This window comes from Propithecus coquereli, unplaced genomic scaffold (genome assembly GCF_000956105.1).
Source record: "Propithecus coquereli isolate 6110/MARCELLA unplaced genomic scaffold, Pcoq_1.0 Scaffold57, whole genome shotgun sequence".
NCBI classification, from domain to species: Eukaryota; Metazoa; Chordata; class Mammalia; order Primates; family Indriidae; genus Propithecus; species Propithecus coquereli.
Genome location: NW_012151618.1, coordinates 9,184,826 through 9,200,794, shown reverse-complemented (window position 1 = coordinate 9,200,794; position 15,969 = coordinate 9,184,826).

Here is a 15,969-nt window from a genome sequence, read left to right as displayed (position 1 = left end):
TGGCTGAGTAGTACTCCATGGTATACATATACCACATTTTATTAATCCACTCATGGATTGATGGGCACTTGGGTTGTTTCCATATCTTTGCAATTGTGAATTGTGCTGCTATAAACATTGGAGTGCAGGTGTCTTTTTTATAGAATGTCTTTTTTTCCTTTGGGTAGTGAGATTGCTGGATCAAATGGTAGTTATACTTTTAGTTCTTTGAGGTATCTCCATACTACTGTCCATAGAGGTTGTACTAGTTTGCAGTCCCACCAGCCATGTATGAGTGTTCCTTTCTCTCTACATCCATTGCCAGCATTTGTCATTTAGGGACTTTTTGATAAAAGCCATTAAAGGATGTTATTAAAGAAGAAAAAGGTACCCATTTTTTTTTCACTAAACTACCAAAAATATTTCCAGTTTTCCCTTTTCATTTTTTATCCTATACCATTGACCTTTGAACAACCTAGGTTTGAACTGCTCAGGTCCGCTTTTGCATGGATTTTTTCCAGCGAAACACAGGTTAAAAATACAGTATTTGAGGAATGCCAAAACCAGGTATACAGAGGTCTGACTTTTCCTATATGCGGGTTCTGCAGGGCAAACTGCAGGACTTCAGTTTAGGCAGGTTTTGGCATACTTGGGGAGTCCCTGGAACCAACCCCCCTAATATACTAAGGCTGTGGTTCCCAACCCCCAGGTGACAGACCAGTACCAGTCTGTGGCCTGTTAGGAGCTGGGCCACACAGTGGGAGGTGAGCAGCAGCAGTGAACGACTGTATGGACGTCATCTGTACACAGCTTTGCCACCTGTCAGATCAGCAGCGGCATTAGATTCTCACAGGAGCACAAACCCTCCTGTAAACTGCGCATGCGAGGGATCTAGGTTGCGTGCTCCTTGTGAGAATCCAAGGTCTGATGATCTGAGGTGGAGCTGAGGCGGTGATGCTAGCGCTGGGGAGCACCTGCAAATACGGATTATCATTAGCAGAGAGGTTCGACTGCACAATAAATGTAATGCGCTTGAATCATCCCGAAACGGCAATGAATTGTCTTCCATGAAACCGGTCCCTGGTGCCAAAAAGGTTGGGGACTGCTGTACTAAGGGACAGCTGTTCCCATATGACTTTTATGTTTTTGCAATTATAGTGCAGATTCAATATCGAATACTTTTTTTCACATACTTTCCCCCATCAGATATCACTTGTTTGTCTGAAAGGCTACCAACGTTACAGCCACAAATTTATTGTCCCATAATGCCTTCCCATGAGCCATCTACTCAGGATTTTGAGGGTGCCCCTTCACTAAATAATAAACATGAAGGGAGAAGGTCTTTCTCTTTGACACCCTCTTTTAAGGTGCCTTTGCGATTTTTTATCTAATCCTTACACAAAAAACAGACATCAAATTTGAAATTTGGTGATTATTATCCTCTGTTATATATTAATAATTTTTAGGATTTTGAAAAGAGATCAGAAAGAGACATTTATTTAACACCATGTACCTGCATCCTGGTGGGCATTTTACAGTGAATTGTCTTACTTAAATCACCCAACAACCTGTGGGGAAGGTACTGTTACCCTCATTTACAGATGAGGAAACCAAGGCTCAGAAGGATGAAGCTTCCTGTTTAACTAGCAAGTGACAGACAGGACAAGATGGAAGATGGATCTGACTCCAAAGCTCCTTTCAATCTGTCACCTAATGTTCTTCCTTTTAGAAAAATCTTCATTAAATAAGGGTTAGTCTAAGTGCTGTGTGCAAGGCATGCCAGAGAAAAGGTAGCAAAGGAAAGGAAATAGGGAAGGTTTTATGGTCGGTGACACCCCCATATATTACAGACACGCAGAGATATGAAACAAATGTAAATTTATTCAAATATTATGAGAGAGGCAGTTGTAGTGATACATGTTAACAGGAGACCTATTACTCATAATTGATTTTACTAATATTTTAGCATCTGACCTGTTTCTCTTAATTGAATTGAAATGACTTATGCAACACATTTGTTTTACTGACTTTGGAAAGATATAATCACCTTCACCTACACTTTTATTTTTAAAGTAGAGTTTTTCAAAAAATAATTTCTTAACAGTGGCCTTAAAGCTAAGTAAAATACAGTTAAAGTTTTCCTCCCTAAGAAATGCCTAGAAGAGTGCTGTTATTTTATTTTAAGGAAAAAAAATTTTTAAAGGGCATTTTGTGCAATGATCAGTGAGGTCACCCTGAACAAAAATAAAATATGTCCATTAAACCCTTCCCAAGAATCACAGATTGAGTCACTCGGGAGAGTACTAGAGGACTGCTCTGCCCTTTTTAACTTAGTCAAAATTAGTAATTCCAAAGCCCTTAAAATATAAACTAATTTCATGTTTGCAGAAAATACTTTACCACTGGGGACAGGGTAAAACAGAGAGAGAGCGAGAACAAGAAAGAGAGAAAGAGGAGATTCTTACAGATACTGAGGTATCTTAGATCTCAACTTTCTCGGGACAGCTGACTTGTTCTGCCAAACTGCAGAGAATACCAGTCTGCTGGGTTTGCTAATGCCTGGGCCAGCAATACACCAAGAATGACAATTCAGGAACATACCAGGGGATTGTTCAGTAAAGGAGGTAAAAATTATGACTCTAACCTCGGGCTTCGACTGGGCGTACATCCACCAGTTTCTGCCTGGGGTTAGTTGAGGCTTGGAGAAACATGCCAAAATTAGGGAGGTTCATTTTTGTTTTTCAAGTTGGCAGGTCTTGTCTTGGAAAAGAAACAGAATGGGTATACCAGCTTTAATGGATTATAAGATGATTGGGCATTGAGTGAGAGCAGAGTGGGGGAAAAAGGCAAGCAAAAAGAAAAAATTATTTTTGAGAACTTGCAAGAAATTTGTCTTGCTGGCCAATAGTGGCCCTAGGTTGACATCTGTTGTCTGTTAGTTTCGAATGTGTCTGTTTCTTAATAAATGACCTCAGAACTTCAGTGATAGCGTCCAAGGGAAAATCAGAAAATGAGCTTGAGGAAACATTTTTTCTGGGTTCCTTCTCCCTGTGCCCAACAGGAAAGAGCCGATAGAAGCCCTGCCTAGTCTAACTTGAGGCCACCCATTGGCTGGTAGGACTAGGATGAAACATCAGCACCTTTAATGTGGGGTTGAAAAACGGAATGCCAGGAAGTTAAAAGGACTTAGGGGAAAATGTCCTTTGGCCTTCCGCTGCGTGACAGGATTCTGAAGTGGCAGCTAGTGAGCAGAGTAGACTCAGTTAGTCCAGTCAGAGGAAAAAAGCAGCAAAACCAGAGGACCAACATCAGTAATATCTTTGAGTACAGTGATGAAAGAGTGAGGATGGCTCTGCCAGAAAGGCGGGTCTCTTCATCAGGTTTCCCAAAGCAGCTTGTGTCTCTGGCCAGCTGTCAGAGGAAACCAGCCCTGCCCAGTGCCTGGCATTTATTGAGCACCTACTAGGTGCTAAGAGTTCTCTTGTCTAGACCCTTCAAGCAAAGAAAGCTCCATCCTTTTTTTTTTTTTTTTGCCAAAGTTAAGATTGTTTGAGGTGGACACAGATGGCATTTTTGTTTTCTACCAGCAGAATGGAATTATGAAAAAAAATGCATTTCCACATGGATAGAAATCCAGTAGTATACAAACACAGAAGACTTCGAGGAGAGTGAAAGCTATGGTGAATTGGATCCCTTCTGCTCATGCCCTGTTCTGACACTGATGCAGTGCTGGAAACATGGTAGAATATGGAGCGAACAACCAAAAGTTAAAGACAGATGAAATCAAAACAAGGCTCTAGTCGCTCCTGCTATAGAAATTCCCTTGAGATTTTTTGAGGTCTGAAAGATTGAACCCATTCAAGAGTAAAGAATTTTCTATTCCCCACTGTCTATGTAATGATACCCAGCCTGGCAGAGTGAAGATAATCGAGTGGGAAGAGAAATTTTAATTTACCTCCAAATGCAAATTCCCTTTGACTTATCCCTCCTTCAGAATACCTCCTTCCTCCCTTTTGTCTGAAATTGGGTTAAAGGTCGCCACAGGAAAGCCCCCTGACCCGTAAACTTTAGGTAACCTGACTTCTTAGCTGTATCTACTACAAACTTTTGATTATCTTCTGATTTTTTGACCTCACATAAACCAAAACGCTCTCAATCCTGAGGAGTTGTCGATAATTATCTGCATGAAAACAGAACAGTTTTTTTAAAGTCTCTATATTTCATCTCCACAATGCAATTTATCCACATGGTACTTGAATGAAATTCAAAGTTCTTATTCGGATGCTTGCCCTGGATTGGACACAGTCCTAAAAAGAGCCTGTCTGATCCTTTAGTGCTTTCTCTCTCTCTCTCTCTCTCTCTCTCTGATCTGGGTGCTATTGCTCAATTGTGCTGTTTCTGTCATTGCCTGCTTAGTAACAGCAATGGGAAATGAGCCTTACAAGTGATAACCCATCATAGTTTGTTTTATTCTGCCGCGCTCATAAAACACGACCAGTCATTTATTTCATCTCACTTATTGTCGATCAGTCCCTCATTTTTTACCTCCTTACCGTGATTTTCTTTGTGCCGTGCTTCCCAGCCACGGCCCGCTTCCTGCTGAATTAAACTGCAACCCAGACAAAAACCAAAGAGCACATCGCCCCCAAAGTTCGCTCAGAAGGTCACCCCTGGTGAGATGGACAGTGCAGATGTGCTAGGAAGATTAGAGGCTGCTTTGATGAAACCTGCATCTGTTCTTTGCTGCTGGTCCTCAGAGTGGAAGATGGGATGGATTGCCATGGCCTTGCCTTATTTCAGATTTTTGATGAGCGCCTCCCATCAAAATTCCCCACAGACCCTGGACCGTGTGCGTGCGTGTGTGTGTCCGTGTGCGGGTGCGTGTCGTTCTACATGGCACTTTAGAACGATTGAGGTATTCAAAAGGACGTTGCCAAGTGAGCTCTTTGCAGGGCTCACATTCCATTAGGTCGCCCTTCCTTAAGGTCTCTTGGTGGCCCTTCTGTTCTATTTGATGGCAATTTCTGTTCATTCCAGATTGTATTAAATCTCTTTAGCAGCTTCAAACAGCTCTCTCGAGCTGCAATTTTAGCATTTCGGTGCTGATCACATCAGTCCCTGGACTTTTGTTATTTTTCACCCCTTTGATGGTTTTCCTCCCTACCTCTGTTTTCATTGGCTCCCGCTTTCATCTCCACGGTCTGTTCTGTAAGGGTGTTATCTATTCATTCGAGAGAGTCCGGCCATTCAGCCCTCTGAAGAAGAGGCCATCCCCTCACTTCTCTGTCCTGGCTGTCCCAGTGGGTAGTCCACGATTTGTGCCTTTCATCAGGCAACTGTGGAGACCCCTCTTTGGGCAACCACTTTGGTGATAGGAGAAGGATTCATGGATCATGATTTCATTTTTATCAACCTCGTCTGTGTCTTCCTGTTTGGGGTTGGGATGCAGCGGTTTCTGTTATGGCAGGTATTTTTATAAATGGCTTCGTCTCTGATCATTGCGAGTGATGAAAGGTAGGCCACCTCATTTCCATCTTATGGACTTTCCACAGATATGTATGTATTGTCTCTTCCTAGAGTGTGACCAAATGATCAGAACATTGAGCAGGAATGCCCTTGAAGATTTAATTCCTAGGCCTGTCAGTATCTCTACCTGAGACTCTATATATAGAGTCATTTAACCCTATGACTACCACATTTTGATTCCCTCTAAAATCCCTACCATAAATGTTGCATGCTATTTTTCCTAATTAAATATTTCATGTTTTATTTCAAAAGCCCTAGTGCCAAATAACACAATCTTTTAAACAATACTATAACCTACTATGGTTCTTTTCTAAGCTAATTCAGTATTTCATATCAAGCAAAAGATTTTAAGAGCAAAGGTCTATGGAGTAGAGTTTCCAAATGAACAGCCCTTAAATGTGGAAGAAGGTTAGTTTTAGATTTGATCATAGGAACCCTTCTTTCTGCTATTGGTAAACACCTGCGACACAGCCTGCCTTGACCTCCCCACATCTGAATGGATAAAATATTAAAAGGTCCAAGAAAGGTTTAAATAAATTAATCGAAAACAGAGCCACAAAAGAGAAGAGCTGTAACTTCGAAATATATTCTTAACTTCTGAGACCAATGTCATGATGAACACACACACACACCCCTCACAAACACTCTGTGTTTCTGTGTCACACAGAAAGGACTAGAGACGGTAAAATGACCACGATATGACCAGGCTTATTGCTCTACATCATAGGAGCTGGTTTTCTGTAGATTATTATTATTGAAACTTATTTGGTGATTTATTGGTGGCATGTTATTAAAGAGCCATGTAAATTATCTCTTGTGGCAGGAATGAATAGATAATATAAAAATGTATGAACAGAAAAGGACACATAATTAGTGACCAAAAAAATCTTCTGAAGAAATAATAAGACAGCTTCATGTTTCACTTCCAAAAGACCTCCTATGGAAAACTTCCTTTATATTAACACTTGCCAACCTGAGCTCCTCGGAATATAAATTCTTAAAGAACAAGAAATCAGTTCGCAATACCTGCCATGTGGCAATCTGCGGTGAGGACTAGAATGGGAGTCAGAAATCCAAGTCCCAGCTCTGCCATCCCATGGCGGTGTGACCCACCAACCCAGAAGCCTGTCTGAGCTTCGTTTACCCCGGCCATGAGTGAGGATGATAATCCCTGCCTGCGGCCTCTAAACTGCATGCTCGTTAACAACATCAACATAATAGTAATAATAATAGAATTTAATAGCAGTTTAGAGGTGGCCCTGGTGATTTTAATACAAAAAAACATTATTCTGGAGCCTGGACAACATGTGGAGTAATAGAGACAGAAACCCAAAAGCATCTGAGCTCTTGGTCTAAGATATTCTCAGTAGACACCTCCTGTTTCTCCATCTAGGCGGGACCCAAGAAAATTTATCTCAGGACCTTCGTTCGGCTCCTGCCCTTGTAAAGTCTGTACAGTATGGATCTAGCCTGGCAGGTGGAGAGGCAGCAGTTTCATGCCTCTGACAAATTAACTAGTTTTCACGGATGTTTTGCAGCTGCCCTGGAAACAGGCTAGCAGTTTTGAAAAAGAATTATTGCAGCCATGAAGAAGGTGTCGGTATCGTGTGTGTGCACGGATAAAGCGTTCCTTTAAAGACCTGTCACTTCACCTGCACTGAATGAAAACAATGCCAAGTTGTGCCTATGGTTTTCTTTTTCTCCGTTGAACTGACTTTAACTGCTAACCCTCCCTTCTCCAGAATCCACCAGTAGGTTAAATATTATTATATATTTAATAAATAGCAATTGCAATAAATACCTTAATATAATGATATATATTTAAACCTTAGCACTCATAATTCAAGGAAACGTATACAAAAGCATTCTAGCTTTAAATAGGGAGGAAGGGGTTGGGCTTGAACAGTTTTTATTTTACTGATATTTGGCTAATATTAGAATTGAATGAAATACCTGTGTATAAAAACAGATATCCTACTATGGAAAGCTCTTCATTTCTCCAGCAGGCTTCAGAACATAGCTTACTGGAACTAGACTACCCAAGTCCCTGATTATAACGTCTTAAGCAATTAGGGTGATTATTTTAGATGTGTATACCAATGCCTTATTCACAGGCATTATCAGAAAATGAGATATCCCATATAAATTAATTTTCTGGAGCATATTTCTGTAAGTGCCTAAACTACTTCACTTTATTTGGGAAGGGGGGGGCTTTCAAAATATATTATGTAAGTCGCGGTCTTCTTAGAGTTCATGGGCCAATCCATTCTAAATGATTCAAAGTCATTATAAACATTAATTATTATGGCGTGTGCAGTATGCTGTAATACAGGATGTCCTCAGAGACTCTGCAGGTGTGGTAGGTTGTTTGCTTCTATGCTAAATGGCCCTGTGCTGCCATATTTTTTGAGTTCTTATGTTTACCTTTTTATCTTTTTAAAAAATCTCTTCCTTCAATATTTATTACTTCTTCTTGTTCTTATGAGCAGAACTCTCTACTCCTTTCTTCTTTGCTTTTTTAATATCTTCTGTATACCAGCAATCCAGATAATCATAGTTGTCAGAATTATGTCTTACGTAAGAGAAAATAGTCTCTGAGTGAATAGCAGAGGAATGATTTTTTAAGTGTATATACAAATTTTGGTTCTTGGAATTTTGAATATCTTTGTCAATCTTTGTTTCTTTTTTTTTTTTCTATCTTTCTTTATTTTTTTTTATGTTGTTTTTTGGCTTTTGGTTTTCTTCCATGTTCTATATCATAAGGCTTTCAAGCAAGAGATCTCTAATTATGAAAAATGTGATGGCAACTATTTATATTTCTCTGATAGCAGTTTTAGTTTAGGGTTACTTTAGATAACCACTTGCCTTACTGGAAACTGCACACCTACTAGTCTTAGTGACAATTTTTGCTGTATATTCAAGAATGGGACTTTTTTCTTTTAACTTCCTTTTTCAAACATCTCACACTGTGCCCCACCCAAAGTCTGCTCCCAGAAAATATCTGATGATTAACTGAGATTTAAAAATAATTATCACACACAAGCTACATACAAATGAAACTTTCTAAGAACTATATTTGTCTCTCATGTTCTGGAGAAGGCTTCTGTGCTTTTCACACCTTGGTTTAAAAAAAACCAAGAAAGACCAAGTTGAGCATAAACGATAAAGATAATTTGTAAAGGAGCTGAAAATAGAACTCTTCATAGATATGAATTCCAAGTGCATCGCAGCTTTTCCATGGGATCATTTTGTTGATGGAAGCATTTGTAGCTCATAATTAGGAATCCTTTAATTCATTCATTCGTTCCAACAATAGCATTTATTGAATGCTCGCTGGGCCCCACTGGGGATGCACAGGCGTATCAGACACAATCTCAGGAAACAGACATTCTGGCCAGAATTCGAAGGTTGCTGTGAGTCAGGGCCCAGCTGCCATATGTTAGAAGCATTTCGCTGGTTAAAGCCGAAAGCTTTCAAGTGAAGCTTAACTTGTTTTTTCAAACTAGGCTTGATTCAATTAGAACGATCCCAAATATTTCATGTTCTGGGAAGAAATCTGGAGAAGCGGTGTCATAATGTTTTCCTGCTCACTGACAAGTCATTCAGTAGCCCTATCCAAGATCATTGCATATAGCCCGGGAATAATCGGAAGTGATGTGCCTCTGCGGAGAGTACTTGGAGGATGCTTGTCAGCAAAGGATGTTTTAAACTCTAGGTTTGATTTAGGCTTGTCGTTAGGTTCCTTATGACAATTTATATGTTTAAAATATGTCATCTCCAGGAAATTTCATATAAATGCAAGTTAGGAAACAATGAAAATGTCATATAAAATAATCATTATTGATTCTGTGGTTTTACTTATCCACTCTGCTTAGTAATCAAATACACAAGCTTAACATCTCTCCCTGCCTGCCAATAGCTTGCTTCGTCGGTGATCCATCATGTTTCGCATCTACTAAAGACCAATAATATTAAATACTGTCACTTAATCATATTTGATCATCATTTTGTAAGAAAATCATTTGTATAAATTTTGAGTGAAGTAACATCGCATTGTTTATGCAGCTTCTCTTCCACTGTATTTTAGCATTTAGATTATGTTGTTAGCCTTAGTTACACACAGGAAGATTGAGATAATTTTATAGAAATGATTGGTCTTTATTGCCTTGAAATCTTAAGGGACACAATAATAGATTTTTGTACGAACATTTCAGACAGAACCATAATATGCTTCTTAATTAAATTTCTTTGTTTTTTCAAGGAGTGTATGGAAGAGAAAAAAAAAAAATCTCATTTTTTTCCAGAGAGTGCAAACTCTGACTACATTATTAAAGAATCACTTTTAAACATTCAGAAAATATTTTTGGAACAGAGTAGATAAATTATCAGTTCTTATGACAACATATGCACAGTATATAGTACATAGCACATATAACCTTTGATCCTGAAGGCTGCCATCCCCAACCCCCAGGCTGCAGACCAGTACTGGTCTGTGGCCTGTTGGAAACGGGGCCACACAGCAGGAGGTGAGTGCCAGGCGGGTGAGGGAAGCTTCATCTGTATTTACGGCGGTTCCCCATCACTCACATCACCACTTAAGGCCTGCAGCCTGTCAGATCAGCAGTGGCATTAGATTCTCATAGGAGCACAAACCCTACTGTAAACTACACATTCGAGGGATCCAGGTTACGTGCTGCTTCTGAGAATGTAATGCCTGATGATCTGAGGTGGAGCTGAGGCGGTGCTGCTAGCACTGGGGAGCGGCTGCAAATACAGATTATCATTAGCAGAGAGATTTGACTGCACAATAAATATAATGCACTTGAATCATCTAAAACCATCCCCGACCCACCCCACCCCCCGTCCATGGAAAAATTGTCTTCCATGAAACCGGTCCCTGGTGCCAAAAAGGTTAAGGGAGTACTGCTGAAGAGTATGGCTAGGTTGATGGAATAGCAAAACATCTATTTCTTTTCTTTCTTTCTCTCTTTTTTTTTTTTTTTTTTGATACAGAGTCTCACTCTTTCACCCTAGGTAGAGTGTAGTGGCATCATCATAGCTCACAGCAACCTCAAACTCCTGGCTTAAGCGATCCTCCTGCATCAGCTTCCCAAGTAGCTGGGACTACAGGCATAAGTCACAACGCCTGGCTAACTTTTTTCTATTTTCAGTAGAGTAGGGTCTCAGTCTTGCTCAGGCTGGCCCCGAGCTCCTGACTTCAAGCAATCCTCCCATCTCAGCTTCCCAGAGTGCTAGGATTACAGGCATGAGCCACCATGCTAGGCTGCAGAACATCTATTTCTAAAGTGAAAAATTATCTTAGTTATCTGGGTGGTCTGAGCACATAACACCAAATACATGGAGAGTTGGTGCTATCTGGGTGTCTAAATAAACTTACTATTCATACTGTTCATCAATATATTTGGTATTATTCTTATAGTGATAAATGACTAGTTGTGGGTCATAATTAGATATTAGATTATTAGATATCAACGGTGTGCCAGATACTAATAGTTTTCATGTTTATTGCTTGACTTTTAAGGTCTTAGAAACATCTTTAAAGATAGGCATTATTTTTCTAGTATTACAGGTGAGAAAACCGAAGCTCAAAGAATACAAATAACTTGTCGCCAATCACACAGCCACTCTTAGAACTAGGATGGGAAACCAGATTTTCCAACTCCAATTCCAGACAGTACTCTTTCCACCATATATGCTACAAAAAAGTGTTCATTTATTCAACAGCTATTTACCCAATGTCTATGTATGCCAAGCCTTAGAGATATAAGAGATACAAAGGTGACTAAGACGGATGTTTCCTGACTCTAAAGTGTAGAGTTCAGTGAAGAAGACAGAAAAGATAACAAATGTTTACAAAACACGGGGTGAAGAACCAGGTTTACAGAAAGGGAGGAATGGGATGCCAATAGGAGCCCGGAGCTTGTCTGATGGTGGCTGGAGGTTTGGCCAAGACCTCCTGAAGGGCAATGACATTGAAACTGAGGTCATAGGATGGCAAAAATAGAGATAATCCGTTCTCATTAGTGGTGGATTTTGTGTGTATGAATTTGCATACTCACTAAAATTTATCTGTAACCCCAAAATCAGTACTTGCTGTGCGGGCCTTGCTAACAAGCGCATGCGCAGTGTCTCTGTATACGTTCCCTGCTGAGATCCATCAGGGTGATGTTCTGCCTTCTTGTTTCAGCTTTCATATTGTAAACAAGTGTCCTTTCTGAGGTCTAATGCCACATTTTTCTACTTTTTGTGCTTTTCGTTGGTCATCTCTCTATTTAAAATGCCCCCTAAGCATAGAGCTTGCTGAAATGCTGCCTTGTGTTCTTAAGCGCAAGAAGGTTGTGATTGTGCCTTACGGAGAAAATACGGTGTGTTACATAAGCTTACTTTAGCCATGAGTCATACCGCTGTTGGCTGCCTGTTCAATGTTAATGAATCAACAATATATATTAAATAAGATATCTTTAAACGGAAACCCACATAAAACAAGGTTGTGTATTCATTAATTGACAAAAGTGTTGTGAGTACAGAATCACAGAAACCTATTTCCTCTAGGAGCAATGATTTCATATTTTCTAACTCAGTGTTCCTGGTGACTTTATAGAACTTAACTACTGCGGATAACCAGAATCGACACTAGATAGATAAATATCTGACAACACCCAGTGCTGGTGAGGATATGGGGCAACTGGAACTCTCATACATTGCTGATAGGAATGCAAAAATGGCACAGCTACTCTGAAAACCGTTTGGCATTTCTTATAATTCAATTTATATGCTCATCCCATATGACCTAACAATCACACTCCTAGGTATTTATCCATATAAAATAAAAACGTTATGTTCACACAACAACCTGTACCATGAATGTTTATAGCAACATTAATTTTGATTGCCAAAAAGTGGAAACAACCAGACTGTCCTTCAGCTGGGGAGTAAACAAACTGTGGAATGGAATATTATTCAACAATAAAAGGGAGCAAAATATTGATATGTGGAACAATCCGGGTTGAATTTCAAATGCTTCATGCTAAGTAGAAGAAATCAGTCAAAAGGTTCCATAATCTACTATTCCATTGAAATAATATTTTTCAAAGGCAAAACTGTAGGGATAGAAAACAGATCTCTGGTTGAGGGATAAGTTGGCTACAAAGAGGCACAAGGGAATATTCTGTGGGGGGACAGAACTGTTCTGTGTCTAGATTGCGCTGGTAGTTATAAGAGTAAATGCCTTAGCCTGTATATTAAAAAGGGTGAGTTTTAGCATATGTAAATTATATTTTAATAAAAAGATTAAAAAAACCCTGAGATTTGAAGGATGAATTACAGTTCTTCTAGTGTGCCACAGTAACATCAGAAAATACCATAAAAACAGAGAGTACCCTATGTGTTTTACTGTAGTTCTAGTTGATAAGATACTGTTAGTATAAAATAAACACTGTATAGTAATTTATATTGTACTACAAATTGAACAGTGATTGCTCTGAACATATAAAACATGTTTTCTTTTCTCCTGTTTTGTTATGCCTAAATCTAATATGGTGACAGGAAACAGTTTCTTACTGGTTTTTTTGACAAGTGCTAAAGTCTGCAAACCATACTATAATTCTCATATATGCATTATTCATAAAAGGACAAAACTTTTGTTTTTGAATTACCCAGTTAAATGGCAGTTGACCTTGGGATAATATAGAAAAGAAGGCAGCAGAGTAAATATGATAATATCACTTATCTTGCTTATATATAATTATTTAATGGCAGACAACTGTCAGAAACGGACAGATAAGCTGCTTATATCCTTAGAAGAGGGAGACCTACCACATGACCTCTTTGAGTATCTTCCGACTCTGATATTTCCCTTTTTTATTCTGCCTTGTTTACGATGGCTGTGCCATACTACCTTTGCTATAGTTCGAGACACAAAGATATTATAGATCAAATCCCCATTACCTTCTGCTTTATGAAAGTCAGTTTCATCATGTAACATGTACCTAACTTTTGGAATAATGGACCAGTTGGGCTTTCTGAGACTAGTACAACTAATTTAATAATGCATATCAGTAGTTTCTCAATAATGTATACCATAGCTTACACAAACAAGTCGCTCTGTCTTACTTGTATTATGACATTTTGGAAATTACTTTATCTATATTTTACTTAAGATGTGCTTTCAAAATATCTCAAGGCTATAAATGTACTATGTTCTTTTACAAATAACAAGACCATGGATCACTATAGTTACTTAATAAACATAGACAACAATTTATTCAAAGTGCATTGAAAATTAAATGGCTCTGCTTAAGATTTTTATGCTACCAAAGCCATTTGTTGGGTGATTAAAGCAGGTGAACAAACTGCTATATTATATAACATATGTTGCAAAAACTGTTTAGGAAAAGAGCAGCAGTGATACAATTTGGAAAAGTGAAAACAGTAAATATCTTTGTCTTGTGCTCTTTGTGGAGAATAGCATGAACTATGAATTTATTATTTTTTCCATTTTTAAAGATTTTTCTTTTGTTTGGAATCTTTTAGGAATGCCAGCATTGGCTTTTGTATTTTTTAGTTCTTTTGCGATCTTATCTAACATTCCATTACCAATATTTAGAGTTGTTTAATTACTCTAAAACACAAAAAAACTCTCCTCAAGATTTTTTAATGTGTAGCAAGTGTTTCTTAAATGTATAAATGGCAACATTGTTTTCCAACAGGATAATTACAATCGTGTACAGTATGTTTCTTCATTAGTAGTAATTAAATAATTTACTAAATTGTGCAATAATTCATAATGACACATGCTAACCCTGCTCAATTACAGGAGCTAAGTGATAAAAGAATTTCTCGCACACATGCCTAAATGTTATTAGAGTAGTAATTTTTGATTTCTGGAGAAGTCAGCTTGCCATTTTCAAAACACTGAGTAGCGTTGAACTCAAGGAAAAATTAATAAAATTTTTGAGAGTAGTAGTATAATGGTTAGGAGTGTGCACCCTAGAATCAGTTTACTTAGATTTTTCTTATGGTTCCACGAGTTATTAGCCTTGTGCTCTTGGACAAGTCACTTAATTTCTCTATGCCCCAGTTTTCTCATCTGTAAAATGAGGATAATAAAAGTAAAGAATGTTTTTGGCTAAATGAAGTGATAAAAAGAGCATAAAACAAATGCCTACCACAGAGGAAGTCCCAAGGAATGGTTAACCTATAGGAGACGTAGTAGCAGCAACAGCAACAGGATTATGTAATTATTGGAAAGCCATTTTGATTTAAGAACATGATTTTGGGAGACATAATGTTTAACTGGATACTAAAAATCTAATGTTAATTTTGGAGCTTCTGAATGGAATGCCTAATTTAATCCATCCTCATCTTACAAAATGTAGGAATAGTTTTTAATTCAAGAGAAGATTGATCATTTTTTAAATGCAAATCTAACATTTTTAGAAGAATTTAACATTTTTATTAAAATGAAAACAATACCCATGTCTGTTCTTGTTTTAATGCTCACAACACACTTCCACAGTGCAGGACTGGACATAAATAATAGATGTACTTCTGAGAGCAGAGAATAGACTTCTGATCAGACGCTGTCAGCCCACATGAATCCTGTCCTATAAGCTAGAGCTTAAATGTGAGCATCAAAACCACTATTGGCATGTGGCACAACTGTCTGAAATGTCAATAGTTATCAAATGAGTATTTCATAATGCAGAATAATTGATTACTTTGCTTGACTGAACAGGAACATATTTTCTCTGCGAAAGCAAAATAATGCCAGCATTTGCTCCTGGAACGCTCCTCGCTGCGAGATTTGGATTTCCCAAAGAAGCCCACATTACTCTGCGGTCCTTGATCATGCATGACAAAAATAGGGAAAACCATCTGTAACCGCTTATCTTTTCTCCATTATTTGAAAATATATTTTTAAGATAGTTCTTTAAAAGAAATAAAATATGGCCTATATACGAAGCATCTATATTAATAGAACTGTCTCAGATAATTTTCAGAACTGAAATGGATGAGATACAAAATCAAATAACATTCAATTTATCTTGTTCATCCTAAAATGCACTGCTTAGCTTTTCACTCTGATGAAATAACATCCATTTCCAGTTTTATTCTTCCTCGGTGTGCTGTGATGTGGAACTTTCTTGCTCTATGTGTTTTATTAAGTGTAATTTAACTTTATGACTATCAAACCAACTATTAATCCTTACAATAAGACTATGAAATAGGCAAGCTGCAAAGAAATTTATTTTCTAAAGCACAATTCTCTTCTTATGCCCTCAATTATTTTTAAAAAATCATTCTCCGAATATGTAGAGTTTGCAGAGCTCTGTTCTAGGTACTTGGAGGGAAGGCAGAAGAAATAGCTACCACCTGCATTTTAGGCTTTTCTTTCTTCTTGTCTGTATGTATTTTATGCTACTCTAGTAAGGGTTCCTTAAA